Source organism: Somniosus microcephalus, chromosome 10 (assembly GCF_052327205.1).
Source record: "Somniosus microcephalus isolate GS21.2 chromosome 10, FLI_Smic_1.0, whole genome shotgun sequence".
Lineage (NCBI taxonomy): Eukaryota > Metazoa > Chordata > Chondrichthyes > Squaliformes > Somniosidae > Somniosus > Somniosus microcephalus.
The window spans coordinates 93,735,186-93,760,742 of NC_140996.1; positions in this window are offsets into that span (position 1 = coordinate 93,735,186).

A 25,557-nucleotide genomic window follows, 5' to 3' on the forward strand; every position below is an offset into this window, starting at 1 on the left:
ACATTCACAGAACTATGCCACCATGCAACCCTCACACTCCCTCTCACTCTGATGCTTTGAACACAACTGACAACACACAGGGAGAGCCCTTGGTCTTGCAACCTCACTCCATCTTTGTCTCCTTCTAAGTATCTATGCTATGCAATCTCTGCACTCACTCCTTCATTCTCACTCAACCTCTACTTGTCTCCCTCATTGCAGGAAAAGAGAGCTCACAACAGGAGAGAGCAAGCCAGGACAGGAGGAGGGCCGCCCTCATTAGCCCAGCTCACCCCCTGGAAGGAAGGCGTCCTGGAGATTGCTGGGGCTGACCGAGATGTGGACATTGGGGAAGGACAGGCAGAAGCATCCCCGCAAGCTGGTGACAGAATAGTTTTCCATCTCTCTCATTGGCATTGCATGAGTCGCTGATAATGATTCTGAAGCTACATCATATGGACTTATGATCATCTGCAGAATGCAATGTGCATGTAACCTTGGCATCACATCTCTAACTTTTTCCTTGACTCCCCCACAGGACCATCGAGAGCCCCCGTCCCCACTCTGCAGGAGGAAGAGCCTGAGCAGCCAGACTCCTCAGAGGAATCTGCAACCTCTGAGGGCACAGCGTCATCAGCAATAAGCGCACCCAGCACCAGCGTAGACACTCACACCTCGGTGGGACCTTCGGGACATAGAGTAGAGTTGTCACCTGGTGTATCACAGCTCACAAGTGAGCATCAGCAGATTGTGGAGACAGGGACAGCAGTGGAGAGTCATCATCAGAGGGCGCAGGACTCTGCCAGCTCGGCTCAGCTGCATGTCGACCCTCTGCCTCTGGGTCCATCCGTAAGATCAGAGGTGATGGAACTCCAGGCACAGATGCAGGAGGCTCTGGCAGGTTTTGTCTCTAGGATCGCTGCGAGTGTGGAGCGAATGGAGGAGTCCATAGCGAACATGAGCAGAGCCTTTGTGGAGTCATTGGCGCATGAACGCATCACCACGGAAAGGATGGCAACCTCCGTGGAAAGGATGGCTACAGTAGAGGAGAGGATGGCTACGGCCATGGAAAAGCTAAGTCGCCAGAGTGTTGAAAACATGGTGAGTGTTCAGAATTGACTGACATCTCTGGAGGAGCGATGGTCAGCTATTGAACAGGGTAACCAGACCTTCATGGCAGGCCCTCTGAGTAGGACTGCCATTGTAGAAACAGATCCCCATGACCCCCCTGATGTGCAGCAAGCTGCTCTCAAGCCACTTGCAGGCACTGAGGGGGACCTGACCCATGAGAGGGAGGTTGGTGGCAGACCTCAAGGAAGTGGGGGCTCCTCTCCAAGCGCTCACACTTCCATGCCACTGCAGAGCCCTCGGTCAGAGCCCGGCTGGAGCACACACCCAACGGAGATAGAGGTCTCAACCCCTGCACAGCCGCAGGAGCAGCAGGCAGCAGACTGCTGGCGAGCCCTCACAGGCTCGCCATCCCAGAGGACGCCCGCCAAAGGTGTCGAGACAGGAGCAACAGGAATGTGAGCAAGGGGCCTCCACATCTGCTGAAGCCACAGGGGAACCACTATGTAGGAGCACATGTAAGAGGAAAATAAAGCACTAATAGTCACAAGGGTAGTCACTTGGGTGAAATGTGTTTATTTTAAAAATGCCATCAGTTGGTTCTTGTAAATAAAATTTCTGATGGCAACTTCTGCAGTTGTGGCGCGTGTCATTTTGCAAATGGGGCTGGAGGTCCTCTAATGCCAAGAGGGGAAGGAAAAAAGACCTTCCATGCTTCTGGTAGGTGCCTCAGTTGAGGAAGCGCTGAGTGAGGGGGGCGAGAGGGGTCTCGCAGGAGGTCACACTGGAGAAGTGTGTGAGGCTCCAAACTTCCACAGCTGTGGTTATGCCTTCTAAAAGTTCCCCCAGACCTGAGACGACAAAGTCCTGCCACCTGCAAATGAGCTACTAATAACTTCTCCCCTGCCAGAGCCTTATCCTGGCTCTCCAGGGCTGACTCCCTCAGCTCGACTGCCTGTGCTGCAACGAGCCTGTCCAAAAGCTGGACCTGCTTTTTGAAACACATCAGCCAAACTGCCTTCTCTAAGGACTTCTTGTGTTCCTTTCTCTCTGTCCACTTAGCTACTGCATCTACCGGATGCCCAGCCCTTAACACCCCGTGAGACGCTCGCCAGCAGATACCGTGCTGGAACCGTCTACATAGATCTCGCGGCCCGTCGAGTGCTCAATAGTAACATCCCAGCCTGTGTACCCACAGTAGCAGCAGTTGCCGACCTGATAGGAAGTATTCCAGCATCCATGACCACGTTCACGGTGCTGGATATTTCCAACGGGTTTTGGTCCATCCCTTTAAGGAGGGAGGATCAGTACAAGTTTGCCTTTACGTTTAAAGGGCAACAGTACACATGGAACTGCTTGCCGCAGGGCTTTCACAACAGCCCCAGCATTTTCCATCAGTGCATGGCAAACAGTTTAAAGGATTTTAGCCAGCCCAGACAGTTGGTCCAATATGTGGATGATCTGCTTCTGTTCACTGATTCGAAAGAGGAGCATGGCCCACTATTGGCCGAACTGCTGGAGCTGCTAGGGCAGAAGGGTTTCAAGGTAAACCCCAAGAAAGCGCAGATCGGCCAACAGGAGGTGAAATTCCTCGGCCTGACCGTGCGCGCTGGAGAGAGGGCCATAGATAAGGCTAGGAGAGAAGTGGTACAAGAGTTACCAGTCCCCAACACAGTAACGGGTGTGAGGTCATTTCTGAGGCTAACCGGGTACTGTAGAGACTTTATTGAGGACTATGCAGCCACCGCAGCCCCTCTGCTCCGACTCCTACACAAGGGAGTGGAGTGGCTTTGGGATGAGGGGTGCCAGGCAGCATTTGTCAGGCTCAAGATAGACTTGCAGACTGCGCCAGCTCTAGTGGCTATAGATGGGGGGAAAGAGTTTTTCCTGGAGGTAGCAGCCAGCGGGGACAGCTTGAGTGCTGTGCTGCTCCAAGAGCGGCACGGCCGGCTGAGGCCAGTGGTCTACTCCTCCAGGATACTCACGGATGTGGAGAGGAGCTACTCCAACTGTGAGCGGCACATCTTGGCCACACATTGGGCTGTGAAACTCCTCTTTAATGTTGGACCTGCAGCTGATAGTCAGCAAGCCCATAGTGTTCACTCCAGGTTTCACAGGCGTCATCCCCACCAGGCGCGTTTTGCGTGGGAAAAGGGTTAAACAGGCAAGGGCCTGTTAAAATGGGATAATAAAGGCCAATCAGTGCTGCTTAAGGGCCCTAAAGACCAGTCCTGCCTGTTGCAGGCGGGACTGATTCAGGTCAATCAGACACAACTAGTTTAAAATGGCATGGAGGCGGGAACCAGGCGGGGGGGGTCGCGACCCCTAGGTTTTGCGATTTTAACCCCCCGCACGCCTAAAAGCCCGCCTCACGGCCCAATGAAAATCGAGGCCATAGAGTCATTACGGCCCAGAAGGAGGCCATTTGGCCCATCGAGTCCGTGCCGGCTCTCTGTAGAGCAATCCACTCAGTCCCATTCCCCTGCTCTATCCCCGTAGCCCTGCAAGTTTATTTCCCTCAAGTCCCTATCCTGTCTCCCCTTGAAAACATTGAGTGTCTCCATTTCCACCACTTCCGTCGGCAGCGAGTTCCAGGTCCTCACCACTCACAGCGTAACATTTTTTTTCCTCACATCTCTCTGTATCTCTTGCCCAAAACCTTAAATCTGTGTCCCCCAGTCCTTATACCATCAACTAGTGGGAACAGTCTTTCCCCGTCTAACTTATCCAAACCCTTCATAACCTTGTACACCTTTATCAAATCACCCCTCAACCTCCTTTGCTCTAATGAAAACAAATCCAGCTTCTCCAACCTGTCCTTGTAGTTAAGATCCCCCATCCCCAGAACCAATCTGGTAAATCTCCTTTGCACCCTCTCAAGGGCCTTCACATCCTTCCTAAAGTGTGGTGACCAGAACTGGATGCAATACTCCAGTTGTGGCCTAACCAGCGCTTTATAAAGGTTCAGCATAACATCTCTACTTTTGTATTCAATACCTCTATTTATGAAGCCCAAGATCCCATATGCTTTGCTAACCACTCTCTCAATATGTCCTGCCACCTTCAGGGACCTATGCACATTAACTCCCAGGTCCCTCTGTCCCCTGCACACTCTTTAAAACTGTGCCATTAAGTGTATATTGCCTCTCCCTGTTCCTTCTGCCAAAATACATCACCTCCTCCTCATCTAGGGAAGATCAGAAAATAATTGGCAAGCACTTGCGCTACCTCCTCCCCCAATTCTCTTAGCAACCTGGGATGGAAGCCAGCTGGACCAGGTGACTTATCTAATCTAAGCATACCCAACCTTTCTAGTATATCCTGTCTATCAATTTTCACCCCTTCCATTGCTTCTAACTTTTCCACTTCTACCGATATTTTGTCAGTATCCACCTCCTTAGTAAACACTGATACAAAGTATTAATTGAGTATTCTAGCCTTGCCCTGCGCCTCTAAGCATGTATCACCTTCTTTGTCTCTAATAGGCCCCACCCCACCACTTATTACCCGCTTACTGTTTACATGCCGGTAGAAGATTTTTGGTTTCCCTTTTATGTTAACCACCATTCTACTCTCATATTCTCTCTTTGCCAATCTTATTTTCATCTTCACATCCTCTCTCAACTTATTGTATTTGGTCTGTTTCTCCCTTGAAGAATTCACCTGACATGCATCATACACCCTCTTTTTTTGTTTCATCATCTTCTCTATCTCCCTCATCATCCAAGGAGCCCTTGTTTTGGTTCCCTTACCCTTCCCTCTTGTTGGAATGTACCTAGCCTGTACTTGGAACATCTCCTGCTTAAAGATCACCCAGTGTTTTAGTTTTTCCTGTCAGTCTTTGGTTTCATTTTACCCTGGCTAGATCCTTTCGCATCCCATTGAAGTTAGCCCTATTCCAGTTTAGAAGTTCCACTCTAGATTGTTCCTTGCTCCTCTCCATTGCTAATCTAAATCTTATGATACGATGATCACTCGTACCCAAGTGCTCTCCCACAGACACTTGGTCGACCTGGCCCACCTCATTCCCCAGCACCAAATCCAGCAATGCCTCCTTCCTAGTTGGGCCAAGAACATACTGGTCAAGGAAATTTTCCTGAACACATTTCAGAAATTCCTCCCCGTCCTTTCCCTTTACCCCAGCATTATCCCAATCGATATTTGAGTAATTAAAGTCCCCCAATATCACCACTCTATAGCTCCTGCATATCTCTGCGATTTCCCTGCAGATTTGCTCCTCTGCCTCCCTCTCACTATTTGGAGGCCTACAGAATACCCCCAATAGCGTGATCATACCCTTTTTGCTCCTCAACTCTAACCAAATGTATTCTGTCCTTGTCCCCTCAAGAACATCCTCCCTTTCCAACATTACAATGTCTTCCTTATTCAGCACTGCCACCCCACCTCCCTTTTTTCCTTCCCTGTCTTTTCTGAACACCTTGTACCCTTGAATATTAAGTGCCCAGTCCTCACCACTTTTAAGCCACGTTTCCGTTATTGCCACATCATCATATTGTCGTATGGCTAATTTTGCTTGTAGCTCACCAACCTTATTCACCACACTTTGTGCATTTACGTACGTGCATTCTAAACCCATAACTTAAGGCTGAGAAATAAATGCATGGTGGTTAGTAGAAATGTGTCACACAAAGGGTTATTAGTATATGGAAGTTATTGGTTTTTGAATCTGAGACAATTACTGCTTTAAGAGAGCATTGCATATACACTTGAAGAAAAATCTTGAGTATGAGAAAAATCATGGAAAATTGATTAAAGATCTGAGCCATAGATTGATCTGAGGCTAGTATTGGCACAGGCATGATGGGTCAAATGGCCTCCTTCTGTGCTGAAATAACATTGAATAAAATTCTCAAATTGTTATAATTATGTTTTCTTCCCCACAATTCAACCACTACTAGCCTGGAATTACATGGAGGTTCTATTTTATGAAGCCAAAGCACAATTGATGATTTAGGATTATAGGTGAAAGAAGAGGGAGAATCGCTACCTTGGAATTCAGCGCCAGCTGTAATACCCCAAGCAGGTTTTGCAGTAGTGTGCCTAATGAAATGTATATTTGGGGAACGGAAGCTGGGAAATGATCTGATGATATAAGGCAGCCCTGAGGGCAATGAGTCTAATCACACACAGTATTTATTGAAAAAGCTTTAAAAGAACTGCTAAAATTATCGACAAACATTCCTGTGGTTGTGGGGAAAGCTCAAGAAACTGCAAGCCCTGGAATCTTACCCTCTGGTTTTCACACAGGAATCGTTCTCAAGGTTTTGGACTTTCACACAAAGCTGAAGAATGTGGGAAGCTTAGAAAGCCAGGTAGATGTATCTCCATTTACTCGGAACTGAAAATGACGCTGGTGCAAAAAAAGAGAATGCCTAGAATTAGAATTACTCCTGGCTACATTAAAATCACTGTTGATGTGAAGAGAATTCATGCTTCACAAAAGCTCACTATTATGTACAACAGGACAAAACATGATGCCTGTTGGTTGACAATCTTAGGCAGCAGTAGTCCTGCAGCATCCCCCTTAGGATCTGATGATGATTTGATTATAGTGGATCCAGCATTAATAAGTGAGAGCCTCACATGCTATCAGAAGCTGTATCAATCAGATACAAAAGCACCTTCTCATGAAAGGGAACAATTCCTGGAAGCATCTGGATTACATAAATTCTTAAAAAAGTGACTGGACTAATGTTGATGCTGATTTCACAGACCCCAACCAAGATGGATTTTTAGAGAGCTCTTGGCGTGTGTAGTCCACTAGCTAGACCCAAGGTCTCATCACATTTGTATTGTATTGCCTTCCTGAAGGTTGTGATATTTACCTTCAAGCTTCTTAAATGTGATCTATATATCCTCACAAAACAGATTTCCAAAATATTAAGCAACCCTGCCTCGATGTATGTTATCATTATTTATAAATGTCATCCATTTTAACTAAGTTGGTTTTACTAAGTATACAAAATTTTTAGGATTACAATATCACGGGTGTTCCTTTTTCATGAATTGGCCTTAGGTGGCTTATGAATCTTTGCAATCTATCTAATGAAAATCTCAATAAAGACCATGAGCAAAAGTTCATACTGGTGACTCAGATTCCAGTTCCATTGTCTTACAGGGCTCACAGCAGGGTAGTCCTGTGTCCTTACTCTTTTTCATACTGCCTAGGGGTAGGGCAAGTGATTTGTTCTGGTGGGAGATGTTAATCAGTCAACCACCTTCCTCCTCTGGTTCACAACAACACGTTTCAAGTAAGCATGGGACTTTGTAGTGGAGTATACAGAACAGACTTTATTGATACACAGAAAGGTGATCGCCTTTAACTGTATACAGAGAGTGGATATTCGGTTTCTGTATCTTTCGAGTACACTATGAGATACTGTTGAAAACCTGCTCCTTTATATACCATAAAATTTTGACTACATCGAGGAAAAATGTCAAAATGACATATCTATTTCCCAAATCCTTTGAAAACTGACTATCTATGTAAAAATGATTTACCTCAGAACCACTTCCCATAAACCAGACTTCCTTTACTTACTGTTATCTTTAGCAAATGGACTCGCTACCCCTGTTTTATTACCCTAAAACTAAAATTACATTTTATTACTAACACTTACATGGAGATGGCAAAGACGCTGAACAAATATTTTGTATCAGTCTTTACAGTAGGGGACACTAAAAATATCCCAACACTGGACAAACAGGGGGCAATGGGGGGGGGGGGGAGGAGCTAAACACGATTAAAATCACTAAGGAGATGGTACTCAGTAAAATAATGGGACTTAAGGCGGATAAATCCCCCGGACCTGATGGCCTACATCCTAGGGTCTTGAGAGAAGTGGCGGTAGGGATTGTGGATGCATTGGTGATCATTTTCCAGAACACCCTGGACTCAGGAAAGGTCCTGGCAGATTGGAAAACTGCTAATGTAACACCCTTATTTAAGAAGGGAAGTAGACAAAAAGCTGGAAACTATAGACCAGTTAGCCTAACATCTGTGGTTGGCAAAATGTTGGAGTCCATTATTAAGGAAACAGTAACAGAGCATTTGGATAAACATAATTTAATAGGACAGAGTCAGCATGGTTTTACGATGGGGAAGTCATGTTTGACAAATTTGCTCGAATTCTTGTGGATAAAGGGGAACCAGTGGATGTAGTGTATTTGGACTTCCAAAAGGCATTTGACAAGGTTCCACACAGAAGATTACTGATCAAGATAAAAAATCACGGGATTGGGGGTAATATACTGGCATGGGTGGAAGATTGGCTATCTAACAGAAAACAAAGAGCTGGGATAAATGGTTCGTTCTCGGGCTGGCAATCAGTAACTAATGGTGTTCCGCAGGGGTCAGTGCTGGGACCCCAACTCTTTACAATCTATATTAACGATTTGGAGGAAGGGACCGAGTGCAACATATCCAAGTTTGCCGACGATACAAAGATGGGAGGGAAAGCAGTGAGTGAGGAGGACATAAAAAACCTGCAATGGGACATAGACAGGCTAAGCGAGTGGGCAGAGATTTGGCAGATGCAATATAATGTTGGAAAGTGTGAGGTTATGCACTTTGGCAGAAAAAATCAAAGAGCAAGTTATTATCTAAATGGAGAGAAACTGCAAAGTGCTACAGTACAAAGGGATCTGGGGGTCCTGGTGCATGAAACACAAAAAGTTAGTATGTAGGTGCAGCAGGTGATCAGGAAGGCCAATGGAACCTTGGCTTTTATTGCAAGGGGGATGGAGTATAAAAACAGGGAAGTCTTGCTGCAGTTATACAGCGTATTGGTGAGGCTACACCTGGAATACTGCGTGCAATTTTGGTTTCCATATTTAAGAAAAGATATACTTGCTCTCGAGGCGGTTCAGAGAAGGTTCACTCGGTTGATTCCAGAGATGAGGGGGTTGACGTATGAGGAAAGGTTGAGTAGGTTGGGACTCTACTCATTGGAGTTCAGAAGAATGTGAGGTGATCGTATCGAAACATATAAGATTGTGAGGGGGCTTGATCGGGTGGATGCGGTGAGGATGTTTCCACTGATGGGTGAGACCAGAACTAGGGAGCATAATCTTAGAATAAGGGGCTGCCCTTTCAAAACTGAGATGAGGAGAAACTTCTTCACTCAGAGGGTAGTAAATCTATGGAATTTGCTACCCCAGAGAGCTGTGGAAGCTGCAACATTAAATAAATTTAAAATGGAGATAGACATTTTCCTAGCAGATAAGGGAATTAGGGGTTACGGGGAGAGGGCAGGGAAGTGGACGTGAGTCTAGATTCAGATCAGCCATGATCCTATTGAATGGCGGAGCAGGCCCGAGGGGCCGTATGGCCTACTCCTGCTCCTATTTCTTATGTTCTTATGTTCTTACAAGCATGTTACATATCAGAAGACAAGCCATGCTTTATCCTCACGACACTTCAAAGTCATCCTGTTTATATATTGGATAGCTGGGAAAGCCTTTTGCTTTAGGATACAAAGAGGTTTGAATGGTAACCCTTAACTCCCCAAAATGTCCAAAATACATCTCTCCAGGATGTTTAACAGGAGACCCCATGAAAATTCCAGGATGTTTCTCATTCGCTAGATGTACCATGATTTGCTGCCTTAGTAAGGTGAATCTAAGGCGGTGAAATGGTACTAACTATAACTAATATGGCTCTATTTCCATATAAATTAGAAGAATGTGTTTCATGTTTTGGGGTTTTCAAAGTAGATATATTGGGGCAGAAATTCCTCCCCAAACGCGTGAGTACGGAAGGGGTACTCACGCATCTGGCCGGAGGAAATGCCGGTTTTCAGCATGCACAGCGCATGCGCTGAAAACCGGCATTTCCTCTCCTCCAACCCAAGAGGTGAAGAGGCTAGCGCGTGCGCTGTAGGGGGCAGTGCGTGCGTCTTGGATTTCCTCTGTTTTGGGGGATTTGCGCATGTGTAAAGGCCTCCGGTCTTTATGCTTGTAAAAAGCACACGTAAGTATTTATTTTTACAGGTAAGTGGTGTTTTAGTGTAATTTAGAATTTTTTTTCCCACAGGTTTATTATTTTAAAGAATCTACAATAAGGTAAGTTTAGTTTTAGACCCTTTTTATTAAAAACTTATTTTTTTCAAAAAAAAATAATTATTGTTTAAATTATTTTTTTTAACTTATTTATACTTAATTTAATGATTGGGATGTTTTTTAAATTTTTATTTAACGTTTAAATAGTGTTTTGGGCCCCCGTAGTTTTCATGAGTTTGACAGTTCTTACTCTCAAACTCATGAATGAACCTTCCCCTCCCCTGATTGGTTGTACAGTGCTCACCTGATCCCAGCCGGCACATCGCACTAACTACGCCGCTGGATCAGGTAAGCACTGCGCGCTGACATCTGAACCGGGCCTGTGACAGGAAATGCAAGCAGGCCCGGGCTTCAGATGTCAGCGTGCAGAGTGAGTGCAGATCGGGGGCTTGCACCCGCGGGAAGCCCCCGACCCGAATTTTTGGCCCATTATTTGGTCAATTACCATTCTTTAGGGAAGCTCATCCCTTATGCATCAGAATGTTCTTTATCTGCACAATACCTAGGTAAATGTAATGAGATTCTGAGATTAAACAGAGAACCCCTGCCATTATATTCCAGTTTATGGAAATATTTCACATACCTCTACATGACCTCTTGCATCTTTGATAGGCAGCTTGAATATTCATTCTATCAGACCGTGATGCAGGTTGTAAGCCAACAGACAAGTTTATTGAACATTAAACAGTTAAATGCACAGTGCAAACAGATATATTTACAGTAATTTTCTATCCTCCTCAAGATATTAGACAACAAAGGGTTAAAATTCTACAGTAGCTCATCAGCAGTATCAACGCATTTTGCTGGCACATTTAGTGCGGCTGGTCTTCAGAGGGGTCTTCTCCAGATTTAACACTGCTTCCTCATTCAAATGCAATTGGTACATTCCAAATATTTCATTTTTGTCACAGTATGAACATATTATTTTAAAAGCCACTATAATCAGAATTTGCCAACACATTCCCATTCAAATAGGGGAGTTCACTTTGTTTATGCAATGCAAGTGACCAAAAGTATCTTTTTCACATATTATGCTACACTAAATGTCAGACGTGGAATTTTGGAGCAACAATCTGATCAATGTCTGGTAAGTTTGCCATTGCCACCTAGGTCAGGTACATGCTTTTGTTAAGCATTTGCCCAGGAATGTTGCATACCCAATCAGTATGGCCAGGAAGTCTTCTCTCTCAATGCACCACCCAGTGCCACTTGTGCACCTGTCATCAAATGCAGCATCTTCTATAACAGATAGATAATGCCTGTCGCATGCTCTTCAGGCTTTTCTGTCTTTGAGATGCACAGGTCACTCATTCCATTTACTGAGCCCATGTGCTATTCAACTAATTTGCTTACAACTGTATACACTTCAGAAGGAACACCTGGTCATTTATTGTGCCACATTCTTCTTCGTGAATATCGTACTTTATTTATGCTCTTCCTTTAACATGTTCTGTCATTTAATGAAAATAAATTAGTCTTTTTCTTAATGCTGCTTTCAGATTGACACTAAACAGTTTTTTCCCTTGTATGTCAGTCAACACTGCTTTAAAAGAAGGCCAGTTGTATTTTAAGAAGCACCTAACTTACATTCTGTGGCTGTGCCAGAGGGGAATCTTGCAGTAAAAACTGCAGGACATATATATCCTTCCTTTCCATTTCTGTCATTGTAATGTCTGTTGCTGCATTCACATCGATTTACCTTGTTTGCTTTCTTGAGGCTGTGAGATGTCTTGCTTTGTCCATGACTTGTCCAAATTGACCCAGTCTGCTGCTACTTGCCAGGACCACTTGCTTTTGACCCATGGTGGGCTGATCACTGCAAAAAGCTCCTTCCTTCCTTTTCAGCACAGTATCCATCAGTTTTTCCATGGCCCTGTTCATGAAATAAGGCTTTGTAGCAGTGCTCCTATGAAATATTAGGTATAGCCTGTAGGGGGTGGCGGGTGTGGCGTGTGCACCCAGTCAGTTATGCCCCTGACTGTTGGTGAGCGGTTTGAATCGTTCCCACGCCCCTGGGTTCGAGACACTGGATTTAGGTGCAGGCGGCGATACAGAAGAAAATTCGAGTAGACAAGTGGTTTGGATGTAAGAAAACCAAGATTTTATTAAAACAGAAATAAAACACAGTCTTATGAGAAATTACTGGTAAACATTTACAGGCATAAACAAATGACTATACTTATAGAGGGAATGGGGAACACACGGCACATCGAGGGAAAACAAACTACTTTAACAATCCCCTTATCCTTATCCCACCCCTATACCTAACTAGATTAAGCTATGAGTGGCCAGGAATTCATGCTCACCAATCCAAAGCAAAGCCTGTTGTTTTAGCAATTGCGAGTTTTGAGGTCTGGTCTCCTGTCCTATGGCGTGCTCCGTCGCCACATGGTCTCAGGGCGCGGTGTTGGAGCTGTTGCTGCGACAAACCTTTCCTCTCCTCATCTACCGTTGTCGTCTCATCGCGATGGGTTCTCTTCTTCTTCTCCCTCGGGCGGTCGTCGGCGGTAACATCGCGTTGGCAGTCTTTACTGCTTAGATTTTTCTACCCATCCTTAGAATGCCAGTATATTCATTATGGCATGGACACCTGCGTTTAACGCCAGCTTAATTCGCCGTGGCCAATGGCCAACTTATTCTCACTGTCCATATATTTTCTTCCTCCAAGCGCCAGCTTATAACTAGGCGCTCGGGTTTTATTAGTGCGTCTTCTGCTGCCCTTCTCTGCTCTTTGTCAGGTCTACCTTATCCTTCATCTCGGTTCGTTTCACCTCGTTTCCTCTGCCCTCTCTCGTGGCCCGGGTGTCCTGGGTGACTTTGGACTCGGGTCTCATTCCCATCCCCTGCGATTGGTATGGATGTCCTTGACTGCTGAGAACCCAATGCGGGGAGCGAGAAGAGAACCCGCCATGAGGCCAGGGCACGAGTACGTGCGGCAGCAGCCCAAGAGGTCTGAGCAAGAGGCAAGAGCGACAAGAGTCAAGAGAGCGATTGGTACTGAGGGCCTACAGTTATACTCCTTTCGATGGCCCTTAATCTGCGCGCCAAATCAGGTCAGTTCATTGTTTCACTTTTGGCGGGCTGTTTTAAATGATTACACCAATCTAAACTAACTGGCTTTAGATGGCCGTTTATCGCACCTAATGGCCCGATATCCGGGCTGTATTGTCATTAATGCATTTTAATCAGCCTGTGCAGCCTTGATGGCTTCCATAAGCTGTTTCCGATTATTTATGCGGACAAACTAATGGCCTTGCGCTTAGGCCTAACTAGGTTGACCTGTTCCAATCTGACGAAATGCATATTCAGTGTTTGCTTAGCTGTCTGAGTTTTCAAACACAAATTCCTTTTCACAGAAACACATTTTAAGTTTTGATTTCCCAAAACTGCCTGTTCTGTGCTACAGAGTCCAAGCTTTTAAAATCTTACAGGCTTTTTGGTCACGAGGTGCGGACACCAGCTTTTGGGTACCCTTTTATTTTAATTGTCCATGCAGGGCCCCTTTTATTAATAACCTTGGGGGAATGTGGGAATTTTGCGAATCCTACAAGCCTGTGCCAGTAATTATATCTTTAAGTGATGTGAGTAAATACAACAACTTGCATTTATATAGCACCTTTTACGTCCCAAGGCGCTTCACAGGAGCTTTATCAAACAAAATTTGACACGATCCACATAAGGAGATATTAGGACAGGTGACCAAACACATGGTTTTAAAGAGCATCTTAAAGGAGGAGGAGAGACAAAGAGGTTTAGGGAGGTAATTCCAGAGCTTAGGCCTAGGCAGCTGAAGCCACAGCCACCAATGGTAGAGCGATTAAAATCGGGGATGCGAGTAGTGTAGAATCAACATGATTAGAACTCTTAGGGATGATTGTATCAACCAATTCAAGAGAAAGTTGAATAAGTACCTAAGGAAAAATATAGCAGAGTGCTCTGAGAGGTGTCATTGGATAAAATATTTCGAAGAGTCTGGGACTGGCCAGATGGATGACAGTGGTCTTTCCCAGTCCCATGTTCATCAGCATTAAACAAAATTCTGATCATAGCAATTGCAAATTCTGGTTTTGCAAAATGTTCTAGTACCAAGCATTGGTAAGTTCATATTTTCATTACTAGCTATTAAAAAAGAGGAACTTAAATCTTGAGTTCCAGCAATCAGAAAACATAAACCATCATTATTTGGGACCAATATCAACCAAAATATGGCTAAGTAATCAGTTTCTGTGCAAAGATCAGAGAAGGGTGACATTTTCAAACATAGGGTACATAACTGGGAAGTTCACTGGCAAGGATTTTTTTTTAAAGGATCACATGCCCATATAATAACTTGACACGAATCTCTACCATTGAAAATCAAAACACATCCTCTTAAAAATACACCTCATGCAGATAAGACCAGAACCAACTCTGACTCAAAATACCTTCACTCGGATAAAATATAGCCTGGTTTCATAACAACTGGTTAGCACCAAAGAATTTCAGTTTGTGGAAAAATCATAGAATCATAAAACTTACATATGTTTTAACCAGGACATAAAGCTATTCCATGAAATAAATTAATCTTACCTCAGAAACAAAAGCATAAAGTTCAAAGAATTAATAAAAATAATGGCTGATTTTATTTTTATTGATACTTGTAAACCTTTTTAAAATTTACAAGGAATTGCTACCTTGTTGCAGGACTAATGAGCTTACTACTCTAATGGCCTTTGATATATATATATATACCTCCTTCAACCAATTTAGAGATAAAATTTCTCCTGTCATTGATTTTAACAAAAAGGTCAGTAATCGTGTAAGGTGGGAATACCTCTTGCTGATTTCATCTTGGTTTTAAAAAAGTTAATTCTCGGGATGTGGATGTCACTGGCAAGGCCGAGCATTTATTGCGTATCGATAGTTGCCCTTGAGAAGGTGGTGGTGGGCCTTTTTCTTGAATTGCTGCAAGCCATGTGATGAAGGTACTCCCAGAATGCTGTTAGGTAGGAAGCGGCAGGATTTTGACCCAGTGACGATGAAGGAACAAAGATATGTATCCAAGTCAGGATTATGTGTGACTTGGAGGGGTATTTGGAGGTGATGGTGTTCCCATGTACTTGTTGCTTTTGTTCTTCAAGGTGATGGAGGTGCTACCAAAGAAGCCTTGATGAGATGCTGCACTGCATCTTGTAGATAGTACACACTGCAGCCACAGTAAGATGGGAGGGAAAGTAGTGAGTGAGGAGGACATAAAAAACCTGCAAGGGGACATAGACAGGCTAAGTAAGTGGGCAGAGATTTGGCAGATGGAATACAATACTGGAAAGTGTGAGGTTATGCACTTTGGCAGGAAAAATCGTAGAGCAAGTTATTATCTTAATGGCAAGAAACTGGAAAGTACTGAAGTACAAAGGGATCTGGGGGTCCTGGTGCACGAAACTCAAAAGGTTAGTATGCAGGTGCAGCAAGTGATTAAGAAGGCCAATGGAATGTTGGCTTTCATTGCTAGGGGAATAGAATATAAAAATAGGGAGGTATTGCTTCAGTTGTACAAGGTATTGGTGAGACCGCACCTGGAATACTGCATACAGTTTTGGTGTCCATACTTAAGAAAAGACATACTTGCTCTCGAGTCAGTACAAAGAAGGTTCACTCGGTTAATCCCGGGGATGAGGGGATGGACATATGAGGAGAGGTTGAGTAGATTGGGACTCTACTCATTGGAGTTCAGAAGAATGAGAGGCGATCTTATTGAAACATATAAGATTGTGAAGGGGTTGGATCGGGTGGATGCGGGGAGGATGTTCCCGATGATGGGTGAAACTAGAACTAGGGGGCATAGTCTTAGAATAAGGGGCTGCTCTTTCAAAACTGAGATGAGGAGGAACTACTTCACTCAGAGGGTGGTAGGTCCATGGAATATGCTGCCCCAAAAAGCTGTAGAAGCTACATCATTACATAAATTTAAAACAGAAATAGACAGTTTCCTAGAAGTAAAGGGAATAAAGGGTTATGGGGAGCGGACAGGAATTTGGACATGAGTCTAGGTTCAGATCGGTCATGGCCCTGTGGGTAGCGGAGTGGGCCCAGGGGCCGTGTAGCCTGATCATGCTCCTATTTCGTGTGTCTAATTCTGTTAGATTCAGGAGATGGTTCTGTGATAGTAGATTGGCGGTTAGGATCAGATCAGCCATGATCTTATTGAATGGCGGAGCAGGCTCGAGGGGCCGATTGGCCTACTCCTGCTCCTATTTCTTATGTTCTTATGTTCTTAGTATGCCTAGTTCTTCGGTTTGGATCGTTCAATTTTAGTCCTTCAGTTGTGGATGTCTTCAGATAAAAGACTTCAGAGTCAGTCTATGGAGGGTGCTCTGCATATTCTCCAGCAGTTGTTAGAGACAATTTGTTTTATATTATTTTTCAGTCAGACCCACACCAGTTGAACTTTTGGACAAACTGTGTCTTCCCAACTTAAAGAATAATAAGCCTTCAATCATGCAATATGTTGTTCATTCCAATTGTTTACTGTTATATATTCTAATAGTTGCCAAAACATATGGATTCATCAAGTAGGCCTAGAAAAAGGACAGGAGTTCCTATTAAACATGGAAATGGTAAGTTGGGACCAGAACTAGACATTTGCCCATGTCATGAGGAAACACAATTAAATATCTTTATAATGCTCTGTCTGCTTATCGTGGAAGGCACAAATATTATTTGCATTGGAGACAGTTCAGAGAAGGTTCACTAGGTGGATTCCTGAGTTGAAAGGGCTGTCTTATGAAGAAAGGTTGAGCAGATTGGGGCTATACTCATTGGAGTTTAGACGAATGAGAGGCAATCTTATTGAAACATGTAAGATTCTGAGGGGGTTTGACAGGGTAGATGCAGAGAGGATGTTTCCCCTCATGGGGGAATCTAGAACTAGGGGGCATAGTTTCAGAATAAGGGGTCACCCATTTAAAACGGAGATGAGGAGGAATTTCTTCTCTCAGAGGGTCGTGAATCTTTGGAATTCTCTACCACAGACAGCTGTGAAGGCTGGGTCATTGAATATATTTAAGGTGGAGATAGACAGATTTTTGAATGATAAGGGAGTCAAGGGTTATGGGGAGCGGGCAGGAAAGTGGAGTTGAGGCCAAGATCAGATCAGCCATGATCTTATTGAATCTTAATGGCGGAGCAGGCTCGAGGGACTGAATGGCCTACTCCTGTTCCTATTTCTTATGTTATTATGTTAATAGGCCAATTTAAGCTAATTAACCATATGCTATGTTGTAGCAGAAATCACCCACACCTCAAATATATCCAGATTTTCGATGTTTTACTTACATTTGAAAGAACCGTGTTTTCTCTTCAGCTAACAAGTTTCAGAAGATTTAGGGTTGATGTTTAGTCACTATAATTGTGAATAGCAAACACATCAAAAGTAAAATGTATAAAGACTCAACTGCTATATGAATAGAGGACAGAACTTCATATTTATTTTGTATGTAAGTCTATAATGTCTCCTATATGGGCAAATGTTGTATAATTTCCTCAATGATATTTCTTATTGATCATGAAGGTAATTTATTGATTCCAGATCTATCCCTGCTGCAGTGAGTTGCCCCAGTATTTTGTTGGAGTTAGGATGTATTAAGCACGAGAGTCAAAGCAGCGCACATTAAACAATGAAGCCAGACGAGGATGAATTTTAGTAAGATATGGGTGATTGGCAAGTTTGAAGCTGGGCAAACTTTGGGGAGATGAATACTGGCAGTAGCTACATACCAAGAAGATTCAGAGGATCAAGAGTAACCAGCTGTGGGGTGATACAGTAACTGGCCTCCATCGCTAAATGTAAAATATTAATAATATTCTTCAACAAGTACAGAGGCCGCATATCTTTTTAAAATTCAAAACAAAGACTTAGCTTGACAGGCTGTCCCTAAGGACTGACACCACCTGAACAACAGCTCAGAAATAAGTAAAACCTGGTTTTCATGGGCATAATTTGATCTGCACTTGGCACTAATAGTGAAAATCTGGGCGCAAAGCCTGCTGATATTCATTTGCATGAAGTTTACATTGCTCCATCTTCTACAAGCACAGTCAGGTGCAGACACCAGACAATCCATTGAGGAAGTTTAGGTGCAGTGCTGTTCAAGAGCAAAATGGGAGCAACGGAATAGTGCCCATTTTCCTCTGCATTGCTTCAGATTTTCAGACGCTGTCTGGTCGCAGGGAAAGGTAAATCAGCCCTAATACATAGAATGACATAGAATATACAGCACAGAATCAGGCCATTCGGCCCAACCAGTCCATGCTGATGTTTGTGCTCCACTCGAGCCTCCTCCCATCCTTCCTCATCTAACTCTATCAACATAACCCTCTATTCCTTTCTCCTTCATATGCTTATCTAGCCTCCCCTTACATACATCTATACTATTCGCCTCAACCACTCTCTGTGGTAGCAAATTCCACATTCTCACCACTCTCTGGGTAAAGACGTTTCTCCTGAATTCTCTATTTGATTTCTTGGTGACTATCTTATATTAATGGCCTCTAGTTTTGCTCTTCCCCACAAGTGGAAACACTCTCTCTGGCTGTAATTTTGCTGGCGCTCAGAGGGCGAGTTCGGAGGCGGGTCCGCTGTCAAAATCTAAAACATTGATTGTGGGTCAGGAGCTCGCTGTGAACCCACCTCTGTGTAAGTTTCCCAAGTGCCAGGTCTGCCTGCGCTTTACAGACCCAAAACTAAGCAGCGGGTGAGCCAATTGAGATAGTTAAGAGAGTCTTTAAAGGTAGTTGAACAGCATTTTACCACTTGCTAACCATTTTTCCAACTTTTTCACGGGGTTCCCATCGCTCGGGGTTCACATCAGGTAAGTAGGTCGGGTTCTCTATGTCTTCCCATTGCTGTGAATAGGTGACAGCTGCAAAAGTGTTATGAATGCTATCATTTCACAGCTGTTCACTTTCTACTGTCAGAAGTTTGATCCTTCAGGAGTTGGAAGACACTTTTGAGCTCTATGCAGTTTGGAAGTGTTTGGAGTAAACTCTATCCACTGTCACCACCTTGGAGCAACCTCTCTCACCATGACAGATCACTTCTGTCATCACAACCTCAGCTGCCATCTATTCCAGCAACTTCGGTGCCCTTGACAAAATCTCACCTTGGTCCTCAGAATCACGCCATGATCATCCCCAACACCAACATCACCAGGCACACCAGCATCACCAGGCACACCAGCAGCACCAACAACAACATCAACCTTCTCCGCAATCACCTGATGCTGTACAGGACATGGCATCATCACCTGACCACATTGCTGCCCAGGGCGCCAGCGATGGCCTTACCATGACAAAATTTACTTCACTTGATGCTGCACACCCTGGCTGCCACATGATGCGCCAGGTTGGCACCACCCCACACCAGCACCATAAAGTATCCCTACAATGTCCAAGCCATTCCTTTCACACTCATCACCATTGGAGGGGTGGGGGCGGGGGAGGGAACGATATGTCTCACCATTCCCTGGAACTCACTAAGACACTTCTAAAGGTGCACACAAATCTGTCCAAGAACGCAAAGTGTTGAAAATAAAGATTTCAATGTTTGACAACACATTAACAGGAATGTTACATGAACATTGCATAAAACACACAAGTGCCTACCCTTGTGTGTTGTTAGTTGGTATGATTGGACAAGGATGAGGGTGAGTGTGAGGGGTGGCATGTGAGATGGGGAAGTGATAATATAGATAGAGAGGGATGGGTGGAGATCCAAGGTAAGTTGGTGTGAGTAAGGATGTGCAGGAGTAGGGCAGGGAAGGCAGAGTGATGGGGATGTGATGAGAGGCACGGTAGGATGAAGTTTAATTTGGTTTTGCAGTAACGTTTCATGATCTACTGAGATCTTTGAAAGGTTTGCGCCACTGCAGCCAGGTCCTCCTGATGACATCCCTGCTTGTGCCCTCCTGTGCAATGTGCAACCAGGCTGCATTGGTGTCCTGGGGAGGTCTCTTCCGCCCATTGGAAGGGAAGAGAATCTCCCTGCATGCTGGAGTGAGTCATGGGAGAGCCTGGGTGCAGTCATGCACCATTGTGCAGTGCTTGTCAGTGTTTGCTGCACCGCAATGCTGCAAAACACTGACAGCACAACTGTCAAAATGAATGTGGACAAGGTCCCTTTAAGGAAACTGGCTGATGATGCGTCATCAAATGACGTCATCAGACCTGCTTCCTTTTAATTGGCCGGGAACCTCGCAGGGCGGGCTTAACAAGCCCTATTAATGTAAAATCATGTCGGAGGTGCGTTCGAGACAGCTGCGGTGTTGGCACCCGCTACGGATGTTGCGCACTACAGACCCGCCGAGGTTGGTAAAATCCAGCCCTCTGTGTCTATTCTACCAAAACCTTTCATAATTTTAAAGACCTCAGCCTTGTCTTTTCAAGAGAAAAGAGACCCAGCCTCTTCATCCTTTCCTGATGTGTATAACCTTGCGTTTCTGGTATCATCCTTGCAAATCCTTTTTGCACCCTCTCCAGTGCCACTATATCCTTTTTATAATATGGTGACCAGAATTGTACGCAATACTCCAAGTGTGGTCTAACCAAGGTTCGATACAAGTTTAGCCTAACTTCGCTACTTTTCAATTCTATCCCTCTAAAAATAAACCCTAGTGCTTGGTTTACTTTTTTTTTTTAAGGCCTTACTAACCTTTTACTGATTAGTATATTTGTACTGCCAGATCCCTTTGCTCCTCTTTCCCATTTAGATTCTTATTTTCTAAGTAATATGAGACCTCCTTATTTTTCTTACCAAAATGTAATACCTCACACTTATCTATGTTGAAATTTATTTGCGAATTATATACCCATTTTTCAAGTTTATTAATGTCTTCTTGTAATTTGTTGCAGTTCTCCTCAGTATTGACTAGCCCCCTCCAATTTGGTGTCATCCGCAAATTTAGAAATTGTGATTTTGATACAGAAGTCTAAATCATTAATATAAATTGTGAACAACAGTGGTCCCAGCACTGATCCTTGTGGGACCCACTTTCTTCCTTCTACCACTCTGAATAGCTACCCTTTACCCCATCTCTCTGCTTTCTGTCTTGCAGACAGCTATCCGTTCTGCTACTTGTCCCCTGACACCGCATTCTCTGACCTTATTCATTAGTCTATTATGTGGCACGTTAACGAAGGCCTTTTGGAAATCTAGATAAATTACATCGACTACATTAACATTGTCTACTCTCTTTGTTAACTCTTCAAAGAATTCAGTGGGGGTGATTTTGCCAGTGGGGACGTGATGGAGGCGGGACTACTGCTTCTCAGATTATGGTCCCGCATCCATCGATGTCCAGCCAGCCCACGCTATTTTCCCAGTGGGCTTAGCAGGCCAATTAAGGGAAAGTCGGTTACTGGCGATGTCAGCGAGTGACGTTTCATCTGTCAAGAGCTTTTGACAGATGAATTGTCATTGTTTGACAGCTCTGTGAAACTGTCAAACACTGACAATCTGTCTTCTAAGTCGAGTCTTTACTCAAGACTCAATTAGAAAGCCTTCCTGAGCAGAAAGCAGAAGGCTGATGCATTTGAGAATGCAGCGGCCATTCTGCTTTCTCTGCCGGTGAGCTGAGGGACTCCCGAGACCTGAAGGGATGAAGCCTGGAGGAAGAAGCAAAGGTAACTAAAACTTTTAAAACACTCAACACTCCCCTCACACAGTTACCCCTGCACACATGCACCCATCACTCACCTGCACACCGGACATCTCGGCCCCTCCGACCCCCGCAGACCCACGGCTCGCCTTGCTGACCCTGGCAAGGTTCGGAGCCGTCAGGAACCCCACACTTTAGGTGGCAAATTAGGGATTATCCAAAAAACTGCTTGTTAACTCCCTGTTAACAGGCAGTTAATTGATACCACTCCCCTTCCAGCCTCGAGGAGGCGGCTCCCAGCACGGGTCGGGTACCCGCCTCCTGGGAAGATGGCACGGAGGCGGGATGGGTACCCGCCCCCAGATTCTGCCATTTTCCCGGCAGTCCTGCCTCCATATCCGCCTCCCTAGGGCTGGCAAAATCGCCCCCAATGAGTTTGGTCAAGCAAGACTTTCCTTTTGAAATCCATGCTGACTATTCATTATTATATTTTAGGTTTCTAGATGTTTTTCTATTTTCTGCTTTAGTAGGGATTCCATTATTTTTCCTACCACTGATGTTAAGCTGACTGGTCCATAGTTCCCTGGACATGTTCTATCTCCCTTCATAAATAAAGGTATAACATTAGCTATCTGCCAGTCCTCTGGCACTACACTATTTTTTAATGAATTATTAATAATGTGTAATAGTGCCTCTACTAACTCTTCTCTAGATTCTTTTAAAATGCACAGACGCAATTGTCCAGACCAGGGCTTTTATCCTCTTTTAGGTTGATTAGTTTATTTAATATTTCTCCTCTTATTTTAAATGCCACTATATCATTTCTAATCTCATCTTCCGATGTCATGTCCACCTGATCTGCCTCCCTTGTAAATATTGAAGCAGAGTAATTGTTTAATATTTCTGCCATTTTGCTATCTCTGTCTGTGATTTTATCCTGTCTATCCCTTAGTGGTCATATTCCCATCCCAACTTTTTTTTTAATTTATGTGCCTGTAGAAAATTTTACTATTTTGTTTTATCTTCCTTGGTAATTGAATTTCATAGTTCCTCGTTGCCTTTCTAATTGTTTTTTTAACACTCTCCTAATCTCTTCGTGTTCTTCCTGCCGTGTTTCCCACATTACAACAGTGACTCCACTTCAAAAAGTACTTCATTGGCTGTAAAGCGCTTTGAGACGCCCGGTGGTCGTGAAAGGTGTTATATAAATGCAGTTCCTCTCACTTTATTTTTATCCATCTTTTTACACTCCTGTTCTACAACTCTATTTATTCACTGGCCATTTATGTCCTCCCTTAGTTAATTTGTCCTATGCTCTCCTTCCCTGTTTCATTTATATTTAGGCTTGCTTCATTTTTTGTAGATTCCCTTCCACCCATCTTACTAGTTAAAGCATTTGCCACCTCCCTATTACCCTTTCCACTCAGACATTGATCCCATTCCAGTTCAGGTGGAGCCGGTCCTATCAGTCAGTACAGCTCCTTCCTGTCCCTGTACTGGTGCCAGAGTCCCATGAAAATGAACCCCTCTTTCCCACACCAGCCCTGTAGCCACATATTGGCCTAGAAATTGGGTTTTGGCTTAGCCAGGGCTTTAGCGCCGGAAGTTAGTGCCGGCGCTAAGTCCCCCTGCGCGCGCCAAAAATTCAGCAGGGCCGCGCCCAAACGGCTGCCGGCGCTACTGAAGGGTCTTTGCGGCGGTAAATCGGCGCTAACTGCCGTTTCGCGCCGCAATTCCGGCGCTGCGGCACCCGATGCGGTGCGGCAGGCTCGGGAAGTGCAGGCCTCCTCCTTCCGTTAAGGAGGAGCTGCCTGCACCCGGCCGCGGCCCGCGCAAATCTGTCTAAAAATGAGCCCGGCACCTCGGACAAGTGCCGGGCTTGCATCTGTTCCGGGGGGTGGGGGGGAGAAGTCCGGGGAGGGAGCTGCGGGCAGGCGGCCGGCGGGAAAGCGGCCGGCCGCCGCGGGGCCTTTAATGCGCCGGCGCAAACTCATGCAAGACTCTGTTGCCAGAGTCTTAGTTGCGGCTGCCACGGGCGAGGCGGCCGCAACTGAATTTCGGCGCTAGGGCCCGTCGGCATGGCAACCGGGACGCTGCGCACACCGATGACGTCATCGGTGCCGGCGCAGCGCTACCGGTGCAACGCCGATTTAGGGCCCCAGGGAATTTTTAAACTGGCCATAACTCTGGCGCTAGTCCCTCTAGCGCCTCAAAAGCGGCGCTAAGGCAACTGAATTTCTAGGCCATTGTGTTAACTTCTAATATCACCTTAATTAATAATGTAATAATGTAATTGTGATCAGCAATTCATGGGCTTCTTCAACTAATGGAACCAGAAATGCCGGAACACTAGTTGTATAACAAAGAGAATTTATACCTCAGTGGTGGAGTGGGCCTTTGGCGTAGCGGTAGCATCCCCGCCACTGGGCCAGAAGGTGTAAGGTTTCGAACCCCCGCTCCAGACAGTCCCGGCAAGTGGAGTCGGAGCTCCGGCTCTAAATTCTGGATTGACATCCAGCGGGATACTTGCGTCCGTGGGTGTGGGTGGCCCCCCCCCCCGTATGGGTTGTGGGAGCTCGTAAAACCCTCCCGCCATAGGACTAACCACCCTAATGGCTGGTACGAAGATGGTTACGGTCACGGAAGGAGCGTTGATCGCGGCCAGAAATCCTTCCACCACTTCATACAGTTCCCCAAAGGGAACAGTATGAAGGCACGTACGACGACGACCTCAGTGGTAAGCATAGTGTTTTTGTACATTTGAATAAAGGTTTGGTATATTTCATGGCTCAGACCCAAGTGTCAGCCTTGGCTCAGTAGTAGCACTCTCAGCTGAGTCAAAAGGTTGTAGCTTCAAGCCACATTCCAGAGACTTGTACACATAGCTAGGCTGACACATTAGTGCTGCACTGACTTTCAGAAGAGATGTTAAACCGAGGCCCTGTCTGCCCTCTCAGGTGGACCCATGGCACCACTCAAAGAAGAGGGGGGATGTTCTTGTGGTGTCTTGGCCAACATTTAGCCTTCACCCAATAGCACTAAAAACAAAAGCAAAATACTGCGGATGCTGGAAATCTGAAATAAAAACAGAAAATGCTGGAAAAACTCAGCAGATCAGGAGCATCTGTGGAGAGAGAAACAGGGGGCAATTTTCTCTGGCTCCTTTAGATGCTAAAGTGTCTCCAAGGTGGACAAAATGGGGTCTTGAGCTGCAACACCGGTTTAGCCCGCATTTAGCGCACGCCGCCATCTTGGTAAAGGAGTTGAAACACGCACTAGGAACAGCCGCCCAGTGGATCGTTAAGGGGCTGATTGTCACTTAAATTGCCTGCTGGCACTCATTAAAGAGGCTGTACAGCATTTTGGTGGCTCGCGTTTGAACAACACCCTCTCCTCACCGCGACCAGCTGAATCCGTGTAAACAAGTTGTTGCTGAGGATTTTGATTGCTACTTAAAGGTATATCACCTTTTACTGTTCACTTGCTGCTGGAGGCTTGAAGAGGAGTTTTGAAACACATCGGGATACTTTCTGGAACAATTTGTCAAGACCTCACAAACACTCTATCAACATTTATTCTGGAGATCCTCTGAGGACTTCACCTAAAGAGAGTGAGTGCTGTGCTACTCTACCTCATTGGAGCCACCAGGAGAAAGGGAGTGCTTTGTCATGGGCAGCTTGCTAGGGGTCCCCCTTGGTCTGCAGGAGGAATGGGAGGATGATATGAAGCCAGGCAGATCATCATGAGCTGCTGCAGGAGAGAGGGACAGGAGGGCGAGGTGGACATCCTTCTCCTC